Here is a 22,947-nt window from a genome sequence, read left to right as displayed (position 1 = left end):
TATACTGAGTGTCAGGACTTTACAGGTTAAACCACAGAGATGAACCCAGAGTTCAATAACATACAGTTCCTGCTCTCAAAATGCCTCATCTTCTGGAAAGACCACACATCTCCAGGTGAGGAACACACTGTGATAAGTCCTATGATAGGCCAGTGCATAGAAGGGTGACCAACTGCTCTGGTTTTCTCAGAACTGACCCTGTTTAACACTGAAGTCTTAAGTTGTGGAAAACTCCTCAGTCCTGGGTAAAACAGGATGGTTGGTCTCCGTGGTACTCAGGTTCACCTGCCTGTGACACAGGGATCAAAAAGGATTTGTTCAGTAAAGAATGATTCAGATTTAAGAGAACAATGGAAAACAGCCAACAGGTGTGGCACTTTCTGGTTGGCCAAGAATTTTCATTTCTCTTATCTCATTTTAAAGTTCACAGAAATCCTGTGTGTTAGGCTTCCATTGTATCCATAGAAACTAAGGATCAAAAAGTACTCCTTGATATGCTCAAGGTGAAGTTGTGGGTGCAAGCCAGGTAGGCTTTACTCAGAAAGAAAGAGAAGAACACCAATCAAAGAGGTGGTAGCTGGTGTGTGTGGGTTTGGGGAGTGGATCGGGGGACCCCCGAAGACCTGGAGCAGGAGAGGAAATCAGCAGGGCAGGGGTGTATCCTCCAACAGCCAAACTGGTTCATGATGGGGTCACATGTCTGCCCATCCCAGCTCTGTCTTTCCCAGCCACGTGGGAATTGTCAATTCTTGAAATGACAATTTTATCCAAAACAAGTCAATTATGCAAAGGGTTAACAAGCCTTGCTTGGTTTGACTCTTGCCAAAATTAATGACCAAAGCATGTAAAGTACTCAGCATGAGAACTTAACCCCTGATAGGAACTTGAGAGTTGTTAGTTACCTTTTAAATTTCTCAAGTTTTTCTCTGTTGCAGCAAGCAAAAAATCCAATGTGAACCAAACAAACAAATCAGCAATTTATGGGTTCCTGAAACTGGGTGTTTTGGTTTGCTGAAGTTGATGAAATAAAGTATACCAGAAAAGGATTGGCTTTTACAATGGGGATTTATTAACTAACAAGTTTACAATTCTGAGGTCATGAAAACGTCCAAATCAACAGGACAATTCTCAGACTCTGAAGACCAATTACTGGCGAGCTGTGGCTTCTCTGTCAGATAGCAAGGCACATGAGACGTCCTCTGGTCCTTCTTCCATAGGTTTCGTTGCTTCCTGTTTCTGGCTTCAGTGGCTTCTCCCAGAACTTCTGCATGCTCCTTTCTTTTAGCCTCAGTCTCTCTTAGCTTCTGTGTATCCTTCTCTCTTAACTTCTCTGGGGCTTTTTTCTGTTTTTTTTTATCCTTTTATAAAGGACTCCAATAAGATGATTAAGAACCCCTTTGAATGAGGTAGGTCACGTTGCAATTGAAATAATCTAATCAAAAGTTCCCACCCACAATAGGTCTACACCTATAGGAACTGATTAAAAGAGCATGATCTCTTCTGGAGTATATAACAGCTTCAAACCCATCACACCGGTGTCTCAGGGCTCCAGCCTGGCTGCATGGAGGCAGGGGTTCTTTATTATATATCTGGAGCCAGGCCACACAATCTGACATGTGAGGTGACCCTCCTGTTAATGAAAGAAAGCGAATCAGGAAAAACCTTACAGAAAGGGGCATAGCTGCCATGCCCAAGGCACATATTTTATTATTATTACTTCAAATTACCTCTGTGGATTTGTTTGGAATAAAGCATTCTGTTCCCAAATGTGGAACCTCTGAAAACAGTTGTCTTGCATCCTTAACAGAGACAGTGATTTTTCTAGTACAGTGTGTTTCAAATCTTTGGGCAATTTAAAGAATGATCAACCTGCCTTTATGATCCTTATTCCTGAAGCTTGTGTTCAGCTGCCACTCCAAGACCTCTCAGTTCTGAGGGCAGCCCAAGGCCCAGGAACACAGCCCCAAGCCTTCTTGCCATGCCTTAGCACATCCTCACTGATGGTGCTTCAACACCAAGCAGCTGCAGTGAATGTTTGGAGGGAAAATGTTCAGCATCCTTCAGGAGTTGCTGGAAGACAGTTTGGCTTCACAGAGGACCCTGCCTTCTCTACTCTCCCTGAGGCCCTGTATATCCCAGGAGTTAAGGACAAGTCTTTAAATCCATGCGATCTGGGGCCTGAAGCTCATTGAATTCCACGTGTCCAGTCCCTAATCTCACTCAGCCTCAGGTACTGCATCTGTAAAATAGGAATCATGGCAACAGCACATTTCAAAATGCTTTTGGCACATAATAAGCATGCATTTGATGGCAACTATAGTTTTTTCTATTCCTATTCCTATTGCAAAACTCACACTTGCCGGCTTTGCTGGCAAGAGACACTTCATTTCCTTTCTCAACCGTTATTCATGCTCTGAATCTTCATTGCCTTTCAAACAGCCCTTTGCCAGCCTTGGTTCCCCCATTTGTTCTGGTTAACTGGAATCATAATGGGTATTTCCCAGCCTGTATCATTTCCAGTTAGCACCCAAACCGGGGAATTCTCCAAAAATGCTGCTAGAGATGCTGGCGGTGAACTAGAAAGGAGGATGCAAACAGCTCTTCAAAGGGAACTCAGGGATGGTCTCAGTGTGTCTAAAATTGCTTCTGCAGTTTCTGAACTTATTGTCTGTGCTTCATTAACTCACTCTATTTCTTACCTTACCTCTATGAAACTCCTTTTTTCTCCTCTACTGACAACTCATCCCATGGTTTTCTTCCTCTTCTCTGGTATAATATTAGCAATAGTTAGCCTGAGGGCTTACTCTGCACCTGGCACTGGACTAAATCTTTATTTGCCTCCTAACAATCTTTTAAGATATGTAATTGCACTGTGCCATTGAACTTTGGGGAAACTGGTCACAGAAAGCAAAGTTGCTTGGCTAGGGTCAGATTTGCCCTCAGGCAGGCTGGCTCCAGAGCCCTCACTCTCACCTGTATTGAATTACCTCCCACCAAAGTGTGTTGTATAGGTGAATGACAGATAGTGGATAACTGTATAATTTTAAAATATGTGGTATAAAACATGGTTCTTTCTTTCAGTCAGCATCTATGGACCAGTCACTATATTGCACCTCAACCATACCAAGATGAAGAAGAAATAACCCTGCCCCAGATAGTTCACAGAGTCATAGAAAAGACAAGTATAGGCGGATAAGAAAATTCTACACACACAGGAGGGTGGTTGTGGTGGTTAAGTTCATGTGTCAGCTTGGCCAGGTTATGTTGTTCAGTTGCTTGGCCAAGCAAGCCCTGGCCTGATTGTTACTGATTGTGAGGGTATTTCCTGGATTTGCATCACCAGCCAGTTATTGCATCTGTGGCTGATTGCATCTACAATCAACAAAGGAGCTTGCCTTCAGCAGTGAGAGAAGTCTCATTCAATCAACTGAAGGCCTTAAAGAGAGAGCTGATGACTTCTATTTCTACTTTAGCCAGCCAGCCTTTCCTGGGGAATTTATCAAAATCTTCATCAGAGGTCCCAACACATGGCCTGCCCTACAAGATTAGGACTTGCCAATCCCCATGGTCATGTGAGTCAATTCCTATAATAAATTTCTTAATAGTTACACATATAAATATATATTCTGTCAGTTGTGTTTCCTGGGACAACCTGGCTTCTGACTGATGCAGTGGTATTAAAGAGAGAGAGAGAGAAACTCCAGAAGAAAGGAGGAAAGATGTTAAATGTGAAAAACATATCTTGTTCAGTCAAGAATAATGTGTTCCAATTAATCTAATTCTCTAGTTAATAGTTACCAATGGACTCAGGGCAAGGCAATTTTGCAAAAGCTTAATAGCATTCACATTTCTTTGATTCAGAAGTCACAGCAAGTTCTTGCAAAGAATCAAGGTCAATATTATGATCAGAGGTGCCTTGCTCTGCAGAAAGAGCATGGGCTTTAGAGTGAAAGAGAGTGAATAGGCTGGGGATTCAGCCAGCTCCGCTACCTGCCAGCTGTGGGATGTTGGACAAAGTACTTGACCTGGCTAAGCCTCAGACTGCTCGTTCATAAAACAGAAATAATCATTCCCATAACCATATGGGCTGTCTCCAGTTTGGGGCTATTAGGAATAAAGCTGCTATGAACATTTGTGAATAGGTTTTTGTGTAAACAGACATTTCCACTTCTCTACGGCAATTTGCTAGGTCACATGACAATTGCATGTTTAGTTTTATAAGAAGCTGTCAAACTGTTTTCCAAATAGGCTGTACCATTTTACATTCCTAGCAGCAGTGAATGAGAGATCAGGTTTCTCTGTATCCTCACCAGCATTGGTGTTGTCACTATTTTTTCTTTTAGTGATTCTGATAGGCATGTAGTGGCATCTCATTGTGGTTTTAATTTGCACTTCTCTTATGGCTAAGGGGGTTAAATCCATACCACCATACACGCAACCATTTGGATGACTCTCCGGAGAATCAGGCTGAGTGAAAAAAGTCAATCCCCACAGGTTACATATTGTATAACTATTGTTATTTAATATTCTTGAAATGACAATTTTATCCAAAGAGAGGACAGATTACTGGTTGCCAGCAGTTAAGGAGGTGGAAGTAGGAAATAAGTAGGTATAGTTACAAAAGAGTAACAGAAGAGCTCCTTATGGAGACAGAACTGCTCTGTGTTTTGACTGTGGTGGTGGATATATAAATCTACACATATGATAATATTGCATGGAACCAAATACACACACAGGCACCCGCAAATGGGTGCAAGTAGAACTAGCGGACCCTGAACAAGATTGGTGGATTGTATCAATGTCAATATCCCAGTTGTGGTATTGTACTATGGTTTTGCAAGATGTTATCATTGGGGAAAACTGGGTAAAGCATATGGGATTTCTTTGTATTGCTTTTTACAGCTGCATGTGAATCTACAATTATCTAAAAATAAAAGGCTTAATTAAAATGGGAAATAATCATCTTTATATCACTCAGATAAGTTAAAGATGAAATGGCATGCAGAGAAACACATGGCTACGAATCTGACACACAGTAGGTCTTCAATATATGCCAGGGATTGTTTCTTCCAAAATGAAGAGTTCTGGTTAAGTGCAATGTCACATAACATTACTGGAGATAAAAGAAAAGTTCTGCTCGAAGTTGAAATTTGAGGTAAGTGGATGGAAAGTTAGTTATAAGGAAAGCAGAATGCTTGTTAAAAAAGAGACACATTGTATTATTAAATTTAAATTATATATTATGTATATAATTAGGCAATATATAGACCCAAAGAAACAAAGTAGACAACCTGTTGTTCGCCAGCAGCCTACTGTTCTTCTTATATGCCAAGTTCTGCTTCAAATCTTCATAAATGTTGACTTGCCTCCGAGCTGTAATTTCAAATTCAAACAGAAGTCCCAGGAATTTTGATGAGTGTCTTTGATTCAACCCAGTTTCTTAAAATCGTGGCCTAAACCAGCCTCCCACAAAGAGGCACATGTGGTTTTAATTGCTGTCGACAAAGAGAATGACAGATTTTTCACATGCATTTAGTGGGTTTCTTATTACCTTTCGTGATGGGGCTGACTCGTCCCCCTCCACCCTATTTTTTCCTCCTCTGCCATTTGGCTTCATTAATAAGTTCCCTGATTGCACAGAGGAGGCAGGAAGGAATTCTTTTCATTTCTGGGTTTTAGGTGAGATGCATTGTGTCAAGAGAATCTTGACAGTGCCTTGGGCTAGTTCTTATGAAATAAGCAAAGCTAGCTTTCTGATCCAACATTCCTTGAGCACTGCAATGGGAATTCAGGGAGCAAACTGAGAGAAGACAGAGGCACATTGAGAGTGTGCTTGACTCAGAACTGACTAGGGACTTTGCATGCAAGAGTTCTCCTCCCTTCTCAGCCTCATGCCGTGGGACTGCCTGGAGCATGGCTTTGTGGCCAGCCTCATGGTCCTGAGACCTGGCCACTGCTCTCTGCAGGATCCCACCACTCTCTGCAGAACCCCACGCTCAGAGGGGCCCCACATTTGGTTTAATGCTCTGCTCTTACCATCTAGAAATCCTTAAAAGTTTGTCTTTGAACTTCTGTTTTGTAAGTGAAGTCCAATGGGACAGTAGGGCATGCTTGTGCATATAGGAGAGGTGTGCAGTATGTGTGTCTGCTATTCTTTGCTGGCTTATTTGCACGTACCATTTGTGATGCTTGTTACGCAGCTGCCCTAACACACTCACCTTGCACTTGCCCACCAGAATTCCATGTTCATGTGCCACAACTATGTACCTATGACCTGTTCCATTCAGGTAGCCTTGATGGGACACGTGCTCCATTCAAAAGCAGAAAGAAAGCAATGGCATCCTAAGAAACAAGGACAACCAAGGAAACCTATCACTTCCTTTCTTATTGGTGCTACTTCCCTGTATTAGCCAACTACTCATACTGAAAATGACGACATAGAAGGAAAGGGAAGGATGAGGCAATCCATCATTCCTTTTCTCTTCAAATCTTTCTTTCTTACTTTTAAGCCAAAGATAGTGAGTGCTGGAAGAATGTGCACGTCCCAAGTAGTGCAATAAAAACAGGTGAGTTAGTTTTATGCAGCATTTCTACCCTTTGGATAAGAATACATGCATACATTTGTATATACTGGGTAAGAATACAAACAAATTTATGTATTCTATTACAAAATATGACTTCTGTAATTTTTGGTGATTGTGCATATGATTTAAATGCTCTTTTGTTTGCATTGAAAACTGATATTGCACAATATTAAGATGAACAGTTACATTCATGCTAATAATTTAAAATTTTTAATTTTTACATTTTCTTTACCTAAAGTGGCATTAAATAGCAAACAAACAAACAAACAAACAAACAAAAAACCACCACAACCAGTCTAGAGAGAGACAGTACAAGAAAAGAACCTTTATATTTTGGTAGCTTTAAGGGTTCATTTTATGGCTTTTTGAGTAAGGGCCCCATATTTTCATTTTGTTCTGGGATCCACAAATTATGTTATTGGACTTCTTAGCCTCCTTGAGGACAAGGGTGGGTATTAAGAGTCTCTTCAGGCCCTGGGTACTGGTTCAGTTAAGGACTGTAGCTCCAGAATATTTGGAGAAACTTAACCTTACAAACACAAGCCTATAGGAAATATGTTTAATTAGTGAGTGTGTGACACTCTCACACACACACACTCAGCCATGAACTACCAACCTCCCTGCTTCAGCTGATTCCCTGCTCCCAAAACAAGAAGCAGGGGAGAAGGAAGGCCTTTGTTTAAGTTCGTAACCGAACCCATTACAAGTGGCTTGTCTTAGTGTGGCCAGGTCTCCGTATGGTGAAAGGAGTACATTCATCTTTTTCAGCTGACCACAGATGGAGACTGAATGAAAGGAACTGATGTAGCTCAGTATTGCGAAGTGCTAACTCCACAGTGAGAAGAGTAATCTGTCCAATTATGGAATGATTAAAAAAATGTTTCGCTTCTTGCTGATGTACGGCGTTCTGCTGACGAGAATGAAGGTTTATTCCTAAAGACGGGTGTGTGTGTGTGTGTGTGTGTGTGTGTGTGTGTGTGTGTGTGTGTGTGTGTCAATTTCACAGGAGACTTATATAGGAGCAGGAATGATCAGATGTGAATTTACAATGAGAGATGGAGTCGGCTCAGGAGCTGAAGTTTCAGCACATTGTACTCAGAGCCAAGTTCAACATGTATTACTTAGGTGTCTTCTGCCGTATATTATTTAAGCAGAACAGACTCTATCGTAGCTTATTTAAGCAGCACAGAGTTTATTACAGAGCAATGGTGATTTACAAAGAATGTTGCAGAGCTTGGCCAACTAATAGCCAAACTTGTTTCACCAAATTTTGCACACATGTCGAGACTATCTTTTTTTTTTTAAAAAAGACCATGAAGTTTAGGTGCGCCTATGTGTCTGGGTTTAGACAACGGATGTGAGGTGCCGTGATGTGCTCCACCTTCAGGCCTGGCCCGTAAAAACCATCTACATGCAAACCTCCTTGTTTTTCACTTTGATCAGCTTGCCACAGGAAACCACAATAACCTTAGAGAAGCCACGTGTTGAGGAAGAAGAAACCCCAGTTCCTTAAGTCACCTCTTGGAAGGAAAGCCACCACTGATCAGAGACGCTTATTTTGAACTTAACCTAAGAGAAAAATAAACTTCTCTTGTGTTAAGCTATTGAGACACTTGGGGGTTTATCTGTTACAGCAGCCTATATCACCTTAACTAAAACTTAGAATTTCTAGAAGGGCCAGGAAACTTGTTGAGATACTATAGAGGCTGGAAAAATGCAACCAAAAGAAAGACCCAGTCATACCATGAGATAGTTCTAAGGGAAACCCCACTGCAGTATTTGGTGTTCTCAGGCACAAGACTTGACTAAGAATCTCAGCCCCCACTGTCCGGGAGGATCAGTATGCCATAAGTTCTGACCTGCCTGGCTGCTCCCGCAGTGGCTCCCTTCCACCTGCCAAGACTTCTATGAGTGAGTCTTCTTAGTGGACCCAGGTTATAGAAAGAAACTTAGCTGGGGAGTCTGGAAATGCAGTTTATAGCTTTCCTGCCTCCACATTAGAGGAAGGTTTGTGTATTAGTTGGGGTTCTCCAGGGAAACAGAACCAACAGGAGATATATGTAAGTATTATGAAATTTCATATAGGAATTGGCTTATACAACTATGGGGATGGGCAAGTCCCAATTCCATAGGGCAAGCCACAAGTTGGGAACTCCAATGAAGGTTTTGATCAATTCCCCAGGAGAAGAGATGGAAATTCTTCTCCTTGACTGCTGAGATCATCAGTTCTTCCTTTAAGGCCTTCAACTGTTTGGATGAGGCTTCTCTCATTGCTGAGAGTAATCTCCTTTGTTGATTGTAGATGCAATCAGCCATAGATGCAATCAACTGATTAATGATGTAAATCCATCTGTGAAATACCCTCACAGTTACAATCAGGCCAGGGCTTGCTTGACCAAGCAACTGGACACCATAATCCAGTCAAGTTGGCCCATGAACTTCACCATCACAACATGCTAGAAGGGGGTTGAATCAATCAGTCTGTAGAATCTGCCCCACTGGTGAAGGTGGATCCAGGAGAAATGGAATCAGTTGGTTGACTGGCTGATTTATAGCTTCAAGTTGTATATTGATCCCCTCAACCACATGACATGGGCTCAGCTGCTCAGGGCTCCCTGTCTCATGGTTATTCAAGGCTTCCCAGCTCCTATATTTTAAAGTCTGTCAGTTTTTTTATTCTTCTTCCCTCTTCTTTTACTCACTTTCTATTTTTAAGATAATTATGAGCCCTGCTCCTTTTGTGTTACATGGTAAAACTCTTGGGGGGAGACAATCATATTCACCTTGCTTCCAGGTGCTTGCTAGACTTGTTGCAATTCCCTCCTGGACCCCCTACAAAAGAAGCATGCTTGGAGAGGTCGAGGGATAGTCTCCATTTTTCAGCAATGTTTTCCTCTCCCTATCCACATCTTCAAAGGCCCCTCATGCCCATAGCTTTTTCAGCAAGGTGGCACAGTCACTTTGCCTTACACTGAGGTGGTACGGTGGAGAGCAGGGTTTTGGAGTCACAGCACCTGAGCTCAAAATCTGCTTCTGCCACTTTCTTGCTGCATGAACTTGAATATGATTCAGCCTTTCTGGGCCTCAGTTTTCTCTGAAAATGGGGTTAAGGGTAGTGTCACCCTACTGAATGGGGATGGGGAGTAAATGAGTTATTCTGCATTGAGGTCTTTGAACAGAGCCTGGCACATAGTAAGAGACCCATGGGAGGTAGCTATTAATGGTGAGCATTCTGTGGAACAAACCTAACTACACTGCTGCCATATTTTAAAGTTTATTTTTTGTTAGTCATAACTATGCTTTATTACATCTCCCTTCCTTCCCTTACCCAAGGTGATTTTATAACATTTTCTGCATCATGGCATGCATTTTTCATTTTGTATTTGTTCATGTCCCTTCCTTAGGTCATATCTTTGATTTTATGATGAGGGCCAATGGCAAGTGTGAATCAGAAATGTCAATATTCACATCCTAGGAGATTTTTGAGGAGTAAACCTATTCCCTGGTGTAGAGCCATGGAGAAGCAGACACACTTGAGCCCACATTGTCAAGCTGTTGCAGCATGGAGAGAACACAGAGAGGTCAAAGAAAGAAAACCTGGGAAGGTGCTCAGTGCAGATGGATGGGAATGGAATGGAAGGGCACTTCTCGAGTGGAAGCCGGCTGTGAGCTTGATGCTCTGCCTATGGGCTGTGCCAATGATATGCTGATTCCCACTTCAAAAGCCTGCACCCAGGAACTTCTTCTAAGAGAGGGAGAAGGGTCAAGTGCATGGTGCACAGGACTTGGAGATTTGCAAGTCCTGGCTCAGTTCCTTCACAGAGAAGCCATGTTGGGAAGTTCTCCTTCCTTCCACCCCTTCCACAAAAATCTCAGTCCCTTTCAGCTGCAAAATCAGAATCCCAGTGTCAATCTCACCAGGATGTTTTGAGGGTTAACTGACATAATAATAGAATGAAAGCACTGGCACAGTACATGGCATGTAATAGTTTCTCTAAAAATGTTAAGCAAATTGGAATTTGTATTTTATATTCTAGAAGGAAAGGAATTCTATTGAAATGAAAATTGCTCTTCTTGAGTTTTGCCTATAGCAGTAATTGTGGAGGGCTGGGGAGGGGACAGAAGAAAAAGACAAAAATCCCCAAATGGTTTCATCTCCAGCTTTTGAATCCTCAAAGTGAACTCTGCAATTTGGCTTCTTTCAGTCCTTCTGAAGAATGAAAGGCTTTGCAGATAGAAAGAGCCAAGGACACCCGGCCTCTTCCATTATGGGTTCTGATTTATCATTCATTGCAGCGGGAGACATCTGCTTGGTGAATTCTTTGAGGGCGTGACAGAAAGGCATCTCCTTTGAATTCGGCAGAGTCTGCAGTCACTCAGATCTCCATGGGAAATGACTGCAAGGTGGCCCAGTCTGCGGAAGTTCACATGCATTTTTCATGCATGGCCTGTTTAGCATCATGGCAAAGGTGGCTGGGAGCTTGGACTACCCCACATTTCAGATCAGATAACTTAGTAAGGGGTTTTGTGACTTGTTCTAGTGCTGGCACGTAGATGGGCAAAAGATTCTCAGGCAGCTCATGGAGTCACTGCTCCCACCAGGAACCCTCCACAGCAATGACAGTGCATCCAGCCCTGCTGTCCAAGAGCTGGGTTTGCTTTTGAAATAGCCACCATTTGTAACACTCTTGCTGTGTTCCACATGCTGTACTGGTTTCCTCTGCACTCTTTAATCCTCACCTGAAGGAAGGGATTAACTGCAGCACCGTTCCCATTGCACCGAAGAAGAGACTGAGGTTCAGAGAGGGAACTGGGTTTGCCCAAGGTTCAAACAACAAAGAAAAGGCTGAGCTGGGCCTTGAACTGAGGGTAGCCTGGCTCCAAGTCCACACCCTTCCCACTGCATTGTTAGGTCACGTTGCTTCTGGCAGGGTGGGAGGTGAGGAGAGAAAAGATGCTTGGACAAGTGCTTTCCCTGTCCCATTGTCACCTCCATCAAGGGTTCCTTGTCTTGATTCTGGGACCCTCTGGGGTATCTCCATTTATCCAGGGGGGTTGGATAATTTTCAATGTTTTAATTCACTTTAATTTGCTAAATGAATATGTGTGTGTCAGGAAGCAGGTTTCAGGGCTGGAAAAAGGAAGCTGTGTCATGATGTCAAATAAAATCATACGAAGTCAGATCACAAAGCTTGGGAATTCATGCCCCATGGGGACCCACTGACTCTCCTGACCCCATGGCTGTTTCTCACCTAACTTTGCAGTGTATGACGATGTGGGCTGTCAAGTGATTTGAACACATAAAATCCTAAGACATTTAGTATCAGTACCGCATCTTGCCATTGAAGTTCATTCCACTTTCTCCAGGAGGGAAGACACTTCCTTGAGGAAAGGACTGTGGACCTCATACTTCTTCCCCCCACCCCACAGAACCTAACATGACATGTGAGCTGATTCTTGAATGAACCTTTCGTTCCTTCAGATGCGGGGTGACCGCGTGACATGGGACAAGGTGCAGGCTCATTAAGAGGACATTTACAGGATGATGAGGGATGGAATTTGAGAGTGGAGGGGGCATTCATGGAACCAACAAACATGTCCTCCATGCCCAGCTAGGAGCTGGCTCTGCAGATGGGAGGTGATGGAGACATGTCCCAGCCCTGGTGCCCAGTTCTAGTGGAAAGAGAAAGAGCCTTCATCAAACTCCAGTGCTCAGTCTGGTTGATAGGGTTCCTGGACCTTCTTCCCACCATGACCCATGGTGAACCTGCTGTTTGTCTGCTCACAGCCAGCGGAGACTTGCCCCAGGGCTTTGCTTACCAGGTCCTGACAGCACCACATCCCCATCCTGTGTACACACCAGGGCTGTTTCCCTGTCCTGTGTACACACCGGGGCAATTTGCAGCCTTCTGTGGAGGAACAGTGGGGAAGCTATCTAATGAGGGATACAGAAAACTCCCATGGCTTGCAAGAACCTCAGAACATTTCACAGGGGAGAGCTCTTTGATTTGGGTCTTGAGGGGTGGGTAGGAGTTTTCCAAGGGGTGCAGTAAGGAAGGGCTGTCTAGTTGGAGGGCATGAAGAGTGACCCAGGGTGGCTGGGGCACAAGGCAGGTAGGAGCAGGGGGGCTCCAGAGGCAAGAGGCAGGGGTGGAAAACAGCAAACCTTTTGGACTTTGTTAAGGAATTCGGATGTTTTCCTGAAGACATTTTTTTTTCTTAAAGTAGAGAACAATATGGTTACATTTATTATTTAGAAAAGATGTCTCTGACTGCTGTGGGGCAGACCAATCAGAGGGAGAAAGACAAGAGGCAGAAGATCAACAGATTTAAATATTAAACTGAAATTCAATGTGATTTTTTCATGGTTTCCATGGGTAAGAATCAAGTGTGGGGGCTTTTAAATTTTTTCCTGTTTTACATGGGATAGAAATTTAGCTTCAGAGTTTTCCTGATGGTTGTCACGGAAGAGCTAATAACCCATAAGACCCCAGACATTCCAGTGTCAGATGTTGTTTGCTCCACACAACCCTGCTTGGTATAACCCCAATGTCACTCTCTGGATAAACCTTTATGTTTCCCCTTGCTATCTCTCAACCCACCCCACCCCTCATCCTTCCTATTGCCCTAGTTCAGACCATGCCATATCTCTTTTGGAATTAAAGCATTCAGTTCAACAGCCTCTTAACTGCCTGCAGTCTTGACCCACTTCTACCCTGCCCTAGAAGGATCTTTCTGTAGGAAAAGAGCCAGAGAAATATAAGCTTGTCAGGATACGGGACTGCCTGTTCTGTGTCCCAACAGTTAGACATGTGCCTGGCATGTACGCAGTAAAAATGCATGGTGTGAATTATGAATGATCCAATTAAAACTTCTTCCAACCAAGGTTGTTTTCATGTTATGCTTAATGAATTGGTTATTTAGTTTCCTGATATCTATGCAGATGAGCCATCAGATTTTTTACAGATTTATGGATAGAACTAAACATATCACCTCCTCCAAAAAATGCATGACTTTAACTGACCTTCCAGACCCTACCTAGGAATTATCGTTTCTATAACAGTGAGTGACAAATAGCAGGACTGTGTTAAAATTTCAGTTACTAGGCCATGGACTGAATTTAGACATGAAGGGACACCAAATGTTATGTTCAGGAAAGAAAGGGTTCTGCTGTGATTTAAATCACTGAATGCTTGAGATGAGAAGTGAAAATTACAATGACAAGCATTTATTGAAGGAACCAGGTAGTGTAATGAAAGAGTCTGTGCATATGGTCACTTTAATCCTGAAATTTTAACAGGCAGCTATTACCCTCCACTTTACAAGGGAGGAAAGGAAGGCTCAGAGAGCAGGTCTGATTTGGTCAAGATCATAGAGCTCATGAGCTGGGATCCCACCCAGGCAGGCCTGACTCCAACCTGCCCTTGCTACCATCTCCTGCCCATATCGTGAAATGTTCATCTCGTATTCAGCCTTCATGTCCTTGGCATCCCAGGACCTCGGCTGATGCTTTGCTTTCCTACCATCTTGACTGGAGGCTGCTGAGATCACAATGAGAGTAAATGCAAAAACTCCCAGAGGCAAGGGATTTTCCTATCTTGAAGGAGACGCAAATAATTACGAGCAATGTCACCTTAAGAAAAAGTAGCCTAAATAGAAAGCTGGGGAGGATGCTTCTGAAGCCATTACCACCAGGGTTTCTCCAGACGGGTTGAAAGGCTGCCTGTCTCAGGCAATTTGGGTTTGGTTGGCTGTGTGGTTGGAGATGTCAGATAGATTTGCAAGGCTGTGTGCATCCCAGTATTATCTCCTATGGCATTACATGCCTCACATTGCTTTGTGATTATGTCTTTACTCTGTCTCCCCTGCTGAAGCATGAGTTCTTCAAAAGTAGCAAACATAGAGCTGATACAGCATAGATGTTAAAAGTCAAAGCTCTAGCATGAGACTCCCAAGCTTTGAACTCCAGCTTCTCTGCTTACAAGCTGTGTGAGCTTGGGTATGATACTCAACCTCTGTGTGCATCTATTCCTTCAAGAAAAGAGAGAATGTGATACTACCTAGTTCACAGGGTTTTTCTGTGAATAAATAAGTTGAATATGAAAAGTTTTAGAAGAATGTTTGGCAAATAGGAAAACACTTTGTAAATGTTAGCTGTTATCATCATCCCTGCTGCCACTTGCTCCTGAGGCACTGGATCAAGCTTTACCTGAAGCTGTCTCTATTTCTGGGCATGTTCGGTTGTGAGCACCAATACATCCCCTTTGTTATTAAAGTCACATTGAGGTTTTTTACTTCTGTTTACTGAACCAAAAGCATCCTAAGCAGATGCTAGGTGGAAGTGGATGGCAATAGATACAGTGTTATGTTTTCTTCTTGGGCCAGGACTGGAGAGCTGAGCCCCCTATAGCTTCTGTTTGGAGGGAGCTGGAGGAAGAGGGCTGGGTTTGGGCTGGACAGGATGGAGATGGCCCTCCACCACAACCTTGCGGGTCTTTTCCAGACACTGACTTTTCATGCTGTCCTCCCACTGTCAAGTCCATTAGAAGCTGGTCTCACTCCCACAAGGGAAAACCAGCAAATGCATAATCCAGACCTCCTCAGAGGCCAATAAACAGATCTCCAACAAAGTGCATCATGAATCTCACCTCTATTTCTGCCAGATGCATTTGGTACCAGTTCTGCTATCACAATACTACAAATAATTTTTGGCTTAGCAGCAGGAATTTATTGGTTCATGATTTTGAGGCTACAAGAAGTTCAAAATCAAGATATCAACAAAGTTTGCTTTTCCTCCCAAAATCTGTGGTGTTCTGGTGCTGGAAGCTGGTAATCCTTGAGGTTCCTTGGCTATCATCTCTGCCTCCTGTCAAGTGGGGATGTCCTTTCCTTTCTGGCTTCTGTGACTCTGGGTCTTCCTTAAAGACCTCCAGTCCTCAGATTAAGACTCACCCTCCTTGGGTTGGGCCACACCTTAACTAAAAACAACATCTTCAAGAAGCCTAATTTACAGTGGGTCCATACCCACAGGGATGTGGATGTAAATTACAATTAAGAACATGTATTTGTTAGGGTGCATAAATCAACCAACTACACTTAATTTAAATGTTTTCTCCAATTTATAAACCATCTTGAATTCAGTCCTTCTTATCAAAGTTTTTGTCCCTCTGCTAAACTGTACCTTTCTCCAGTTCTTTGGAATTCTGTTGGCCACCAAACAGCAAGGAGGATGGCTAGCAGAGTTTTATGAAATGCCAGAGACTTGTCAGTGCTTCAGCTTCATTACTTACAAGCCTTGGGGATATTTCCTGAAGCAATCAGTGTTGAAATTTTGATCTGAAAAAAAAAAAGCCTAAAGGCTTGTTTTCACAAAGCAGTGGGAAGGGTGGCTGGGGAGCTGGGGTCCATGCTGCAGCCAGCAACACAGGGAGAGAAATTACTGTTGGGAACAATTTGGACTTCCTTGAAAAAAGTGCCCAGGAGAAGTTTCCTCCCAACAATTGCTGAATCTTCCAGGCCAGACCTACGTTTGTAAAAGTAGATACTGCCCTGGCTGACTCTAGCTCCAGTTAAGAGGGGGCATTGGCAAGATTCCCAGCAGTCCCCAACTCTGTTCAAAGCAGCCAGAAAAATTTGAGCTCTTGACAGCTCTTTCCCCCTCACAAGATAATAAGGCAGGTCACATTTCAGATTTAACCCACTTGACATTTTAATGTTCTTCTAATGTGCTTTATGATCTGTGCAGATGAAGCACAGTGTAGGTGCAAGTTGCTATTTATATAGTTCTGGCAAATGGATTCCAAGAGTATCAGCTCCCTGGTTCACTTGGGTGACTTTAGGATTGTAAGAACTTCGAGTTTTCAACTCCCCATTAGTTTCTTCTTCCTAAAGTTTTAAAGAGGAACAAGAGAACAGTGGCTCTGGATGCCTTCCCTTTTGGAAAGAGGACAGTATAGTGTATTATCAAAAATCCTGAATTTGGACAAGAAAGACTCAGGGCTTAACACATGTCCCTAAGAGCTAGAATAAGAGTGAGGTGTTGTGTGCAGTGTTCTTAATACAGAAGCTGACCCAGGGGCCAAGCTCCAGAAATGACAGTTACTACCTTTACTTGCTAATATCACTGTCACCATCACCATTAACATCACCACCATCAACATTAGCAACATGGTCATTGTTTTCATCATCATCATCACCACCACCATCATCCTCCTAATCACCATCAACATCATATCCCCACTTCCCCCAATTCTATCAGTTAATGCTATTTGCTTATTCATTACATACTTCATAGTTCATAGTTAATGCTGGCACTGTGCTTTTCATTTATATATATTACTGTCATTGTTTTCATTATCACCACCACCACCATCATTTTCTGGGCCCCTCTACTTACTACCCTGTGGCCTTGGGCAAGTCACTTTCTCTCTGGGGTTCTTGTTTCCCTTTTGTAAATCTGGGTAATAGTTACTACATCTTAGGTTCATTGGGAGAAGCAGAGGTGGTAAGATTTGGACCCTGTCAGAGCTCCCAGTTACATCCCGGCTGACATTTGCTATACATGATTTGCTTGTTTCTTTACCTGTTCCCATCTTTCTGTCTTCATACTTGCTAATTTTCCCAAACCAAAGAACCTGGAACTTTCTATCCCCCAGAGCCCTGGGCTAGACTATAAAGAATACTAGTCTGAGACTCAAGGGAATCCCAATTGGCAATTCAACTCCTATTTTAGCTCCCTCTGTGGCCTTGAGTAATTTTCCTCATTGACGAAATAAGAGAACTGCACCAGATGGGTATATCCCAAAGTGGTTCAAAGACCATTAGGATCAAAAACACCTGTGCGCTTGCTAAGACTGCGTTTCTGAGGTTCCTCTTTACACTAGCTAAATCCGACTCCAGTGCTGGGCTCTGGGGTCTGCAGTTTAGCAAGCTTCCCAGGGGCTCCTCGTGTGCACTAGAGCCTGATATGACAACCTCTTGGGACTTTCTTTCAGCTCAGATGTTCTCTGGGAGCAGGGGGGAGTCCCTGGCTGGACAGGCAGTGCATTCTTCTCTGTCATTGCTTTAACTCAAGAGCATGCCCTTCAGGATTGGTCATGCTGAAAAATGAGAGTCCATAGAGCCCACAGGGTCCTTGGAGACCTCCATCTCAGTCACTTTCCAGACAGCAGCACCTGGAAATGTTCTGGATTCCATTCTCCTTCCAAACCCCAGAGCTCTCATCAACCTGGCTCCAGGTGGGGGGCCTCTAGCCACAGGCTGTGGAGACCTCCAGTACCAGGGGAGATATTAGAAACATTTAAGACCTGGAACATTGAGTCAGAACAGACATTGGCCCCAAATGAGATACTGTCATCAAGATACTATCGTACAATGCAGATTGGCTGGTCATCATCCCTGCCTAGAACCGTAAGAGATGTTTGCAGCCATTTCAGATGGGATGCTGGGGCAGGTGCAAAGTCACTCCCCAATGCTGGCTGTCCTCCTTCCCTTTTTCCCATCCTAAATATCTGCCTTGGGATGAATGTAGAAAAGCCTTCCAGGGATAAATGTGAAGGCCTTAAATAGGGCATCTGAGTCTCAGAAAATAATGGCAAATAAATTAATGTTTTGAACCTTGACATGCACTATATTAATCAGTTTAAAGTGATGATTTAAAGAGAAATACAAAGTTTACTTCTGCATCCTATATTTCTTCCTTGATATCTCCCCCTGCCCTTTCCAATTCTATCCATTAATGCTATTTTCTTTTTCATTACATACTTCTTAACTCATGCTGGCATTGTGCTTTTCCTTTATATATATTATTCCATTTAATCTGCCAATGACTATGCAAAGTAGATATTATTATTATTTTAGAAGAGAGCACAGGGGAGCTCAATGTGATTAAATAGTTGGCCCGACGTCACACAATGGATTAGTTATCTGCTGTCCTAAACCTGAGGCTGTGCTGCCTGTTTGTGGTTAGGTGGCCCTATGGAGGTGAGTTTACCTGACTGCAAAGGCAGAGGTGATGGAAGGGAAGGTGAGCATAGAAAACTTGTGTCCTGATGAATAGGGGCCTGGAATAGAAGTGATTTTTGAGATAAGACTTTGCCATCCTTAAGTCATATCCTTCCTTGGCCTCTTCTTTTCAGGCAAAAATGGCCTCATCTTTTCCCGTCCTTCTCCTTTCCAGACCTTCTGGCCTTTGGTCAAGTTTGATCTTTCTCCTTCATGACTTCTCCATTGTGTTAACTCTACAGTCCCACAATGACACAGCTCATTGTTGAAGAATTTAACTCTATTTCAATAATTCCCCTCCTCCATGTTTCTACTTGAATTCCATTCATATATAGAAATGACATTTTCTTTGATATGTTTATACTTTGTCTTCCCACTCTTTCCCCTTCCTGCTTTCTGTTTGTTTTTATTATTCTTTGTCCAACTTTTTTTTTCCACAATCTCCCTTGGACAGATGAAACTGGGCACATGAAACCTAAATTTTCCATCAGTAGTGTTCCAGTTTGCTAATGCTGCCTTTATGCAAAATACCAGAAATGGATTAGCTTTTATAAAGGGGATTTATTAAGTTACAGATGTACAGTTCTAAGGCCATAAAAGTGTCCAAACTAAGGCATCTACAAGAAGATATCTTCACTGAAGAATGACTGATAGTGTCCAGAACACCTCCATCAGCTGGGAAGGTACCTGGCTGGTGTCTGCTGTTCCAGAGTTGTGTTGCAAAATGGCAGTCTCCAAAATGTCTCTGGGCTTGTGTCTCTTAGCCTCTTCAGTTTCTGTGCAACTAACTTTCTTCTGGGGGTCCTCTCTTGGTTTCTCTAGAGCACAGTCTGGGCTAGTATCTCTTAGCCTAGCATCTCCAAACATCCTTCTGTCTGCATTTCCAAGCATCAGCTTTCAATAGCCTTCTCCAAAATGTCCCTCTCAGCTGCTCTGAGGTCCTTCTGTTTGTGAGCTCTTTCATAGGACTCCAGTGATTAAATCAAGACCTACTCTAAAAGGGCAGGGTCCATATCTCCATGGAAATAATTTAGTCAAATGATTTGCTCACAGTTGATTGAGTCACATCTCCAATCAAAAGATGAGTCACATCTTTTGATTGAGTCACATCTCAATCAAAAGATTCCAACCTAATCAACACTAATACGTCTGCCCCCACAAGATTGCATTAAAGAATATGGCTTTTGGGGGGATGTAATATATCCAAACTGGCACAAGTAGCACCCATAGAGGAGCCATTTCATCCTGAAACAGAAAGTTCTCACTGGGTTTTCTAACACAGCAGCCACTTATACGATGGGCTTGTTTTCCTTCTCTCTCATTGTGTGAGTTCTTTATCTAGGGAGATTAGGGAAAGGATGAGGTGTCCACGCTAGAGTTCCTGAGTTACTACTCTGCCCCTTGCCCTTTCCCACACATTGGGTCCTCATATTGTTATCTGAGATCAATGCTATGTGATGCTTTATAGATGAGGGAGCTGAAAGATAACCTGACCAAGGTCATGCGGCTGGGGTTAAAAACTCCAAAGCAGAGTTTTGGGGTCTGAATGTGTCTTGATTTCTTCTTTCCTTCTGCTTCTTATTTAACTTATTTCTCTGCCTAGTGATGTTACTTGAACTATTGCCTCCAAACAAACCCCCACACCCACAAATAAACCTTAATTCTTTATTCACAGTGGAACTGGTATCCACATTCTCTTTAATTCTGTCTCTTTCATGTCTCTTCAAAGAGTTGTTGAGCAGGAGAGGAAAATTGAGCTATGCCTTTACCTTAATCTTTGACTAATGAAATTGATATTACTCCTCTAGAGTTGACCAACATAGGGATTTAGCAGGAAAATTGAGAGTCTCAAAATAGTTTAGTAGAGGGCAAAATACTGATAAATTCAAAGCACATTTGTAAGAATGTAGGTTTCTCTTAAAACTTGTATTTATGAGTTTTCTAAAGAAAATGTTATCTGATAGTGTAGATTTACTGCTTAAAGTGTTCTATTTTCAGGTACTTTTGATGCTGGTAAATTTAAAATTAAAATGTGATGCATTCTTCTTCATTTTGCTTTTAAGAATAGCAATAGTTTTCACTCACTGAGTGCTTACCATGTGCCAGTCCCTCCGTTAAATACTTCACATACGTTTGTTCATTATGTTATTATAGCAAACAACTTTTTTTTTTAATTGAGCTATATTCATATACCATACAGTCATACAGAGTGTACAATCAGTTGTTCACAGTACCACCATATAGTTGTGCATCCATTACCAAAATTAATTTTTGGACATTTTCATTACCACACACACAAAAGTAATAAGGATAAAAATTAAAGTGAAAAAGAACAATTAAAGTAAAAAAGAACACTGGGTGCCTTTTTTTTTTTTTGCCCCCTTTTTTCTACTCATCCATCCATACATTGGACAAAGGGGAATGTGATCCACATGGCTTTCCCAATCACATTGTCACCTCTCATAAACTACATTTTTATACAATCGTTTTCAAGATTCAAGGGTTCTGGGTTGTAGTTGACAGTTTCAGGTATTTACTGCTAGCTTTTCCAATTCATTAGAACCTAAAAAGGGTTATCTATATTGTGCGTAAGAGTGCCCACCAGAGTGACCTCTCGGCTCCTTTTGGAATCTCTCTGCCACTGAAGCTTATTTCATTTCCTTTCACATCCCCCTTTTGGTCAAGAAGATGTTCTCCGTCCCACGATGCCAGGTCTACATTCCTCCCCGGGAGTCATATTCCACGTTGCCAGGGGTATTTACACCCCTGGGTGTCAAATCCCACGTAGGGGGGAGGGCAGTGATTTCGTCTGCCAAGTTGGCTTAGCTAGAGAGAGAGGGCCACATCTGAGCAACAAAGAGGCATTCGGGAGGAGACACTTAGGCACAATTATAAGCAGGCCTGGCCTCAGTTCTGGAGGTCTTTTTACATCCCGTGCTCCCCATTCACAAGCTTTTCCTGTCAGATGTGATTCACCAGGTCTTTATATATGGACGCCAAGTATGGCTAACTGCATGGTAGGCAGCCTCTAAGATGGTCCCCAATGACCCTTGTCTCCTGGTATTTAGGCCCTTGTATCATCCCTTTCCCTTGAATCTAAGATGGGCCTATTGTCTTGCTTCTAGTTAATACAATACACACAAGCAATAGGATATCACATTCAAGATTAGGTTATAAAAAGACAGCGGGTTCCATCTTGGGTATACTCACTTTCTCTTTGTGTGTCTTTTTTGGATCATTCGTGCTGGGAGAAGCAAGCTGCCATGATGTTAGCAGCCCAATGGAGAAGCCCATGTGGTGTAGTGAAGAAATGTGTAGTGAAGAAATACAGCCTGTAAGGAACTGAGGCTCTTAGTCCAATAGCCCAAGGAGAACTAAAGCCTGTCAACAATCATGTAAGAGAGCTTGGAAGTAGATCCTTCAGCTCTAGTCAAATCTTCAGATGAGACCACACCCCTAGCTGATGATTTGATTGCAACATCTCATGAGCAACCTTGAGCAAGAGGCACCCAACCATGCCTTGCCCAGTTTCCTGATCCACAGAAATCATGAAATAATGGTTGTTGTTTTAAGCCACTAAGCTTTGGGTTAATTCGTTATTCAGCAGTATATAACTAATGCAGGTTGTGAACCCATTTACCTTCCTATTTCATAGAGATATTGACTGCGCAAATCAATAGGGGGTTTATAAACAGGAATTAATAAGGAATCTCAGAACTGTACACATACCAGTTACAAGTTCAGTTGGTGGGTGTGAAGTCTAGATATTATGGGCTTTCTATCACATCTTGTCTCTCACGTTTCTCCATCTTTGCCTGGAATGCATTTTCCTCAACTGCGTCCTTGAAAAATCCAATACTCATCCAAAGTCTCAGCTTTGAAACTTTCTCCTAACCTTTCAGATTGATTTTGCCCCCCTCTCCCAGGGTCCCCACCACTTTGTGGATAGTCCTTCATTGGACCCTTTACCATGGCATTTCATGATCATCACTTTCTTTTACTGCACTTGGCTCTGCCATTGACTTTACATTCCTTGACAGAGGTTTTGAGGTCCATGGGGCAAGCTTGTCCAAATGAATGAGATCCCTTTAAATTCACAACATATACCAATAATCTCTTACATGAAATTTCCTATGAAAAGAAATTATCATGTTTATCAACCGTTGAATTTAAACTCTTCAATACACTGATTTCCAAGCTCAGTCATTTATTTTATGGTTTTTGCCATACCCTCATAAAATGTGTTTTTATTTGCTTATAATTTTTCTTTAAATTGAATCATTTGATTTAAAAATGAAATGTTCTCCAGGAAATAAAATATCCCCATAGGCAATGAAACCATGCCAGCAAGGCAGATCAC

This window comes from Choloepus didactylus (assembly GCF_015220235.1).
Source record: "Choloepus didactylus isolate mChoDid1 chromosome 11 unlocalized genomic scaffold, mChoDid1.pri SUPER_11_unloc1, whole genome shotgun sequence".
Classification (NCBI taxonomy): domain Eukaryota; kingdom Metazoa; phylum Chordata; class Mammalia; order Pilosa; family Megalonychidae; genus Choloepus; species Choloepus didactylus.
The sequence above is the reverse complement of the archived record's forward strand: the minus strand, read 5'-3'. Positions refer to the sequence as shown.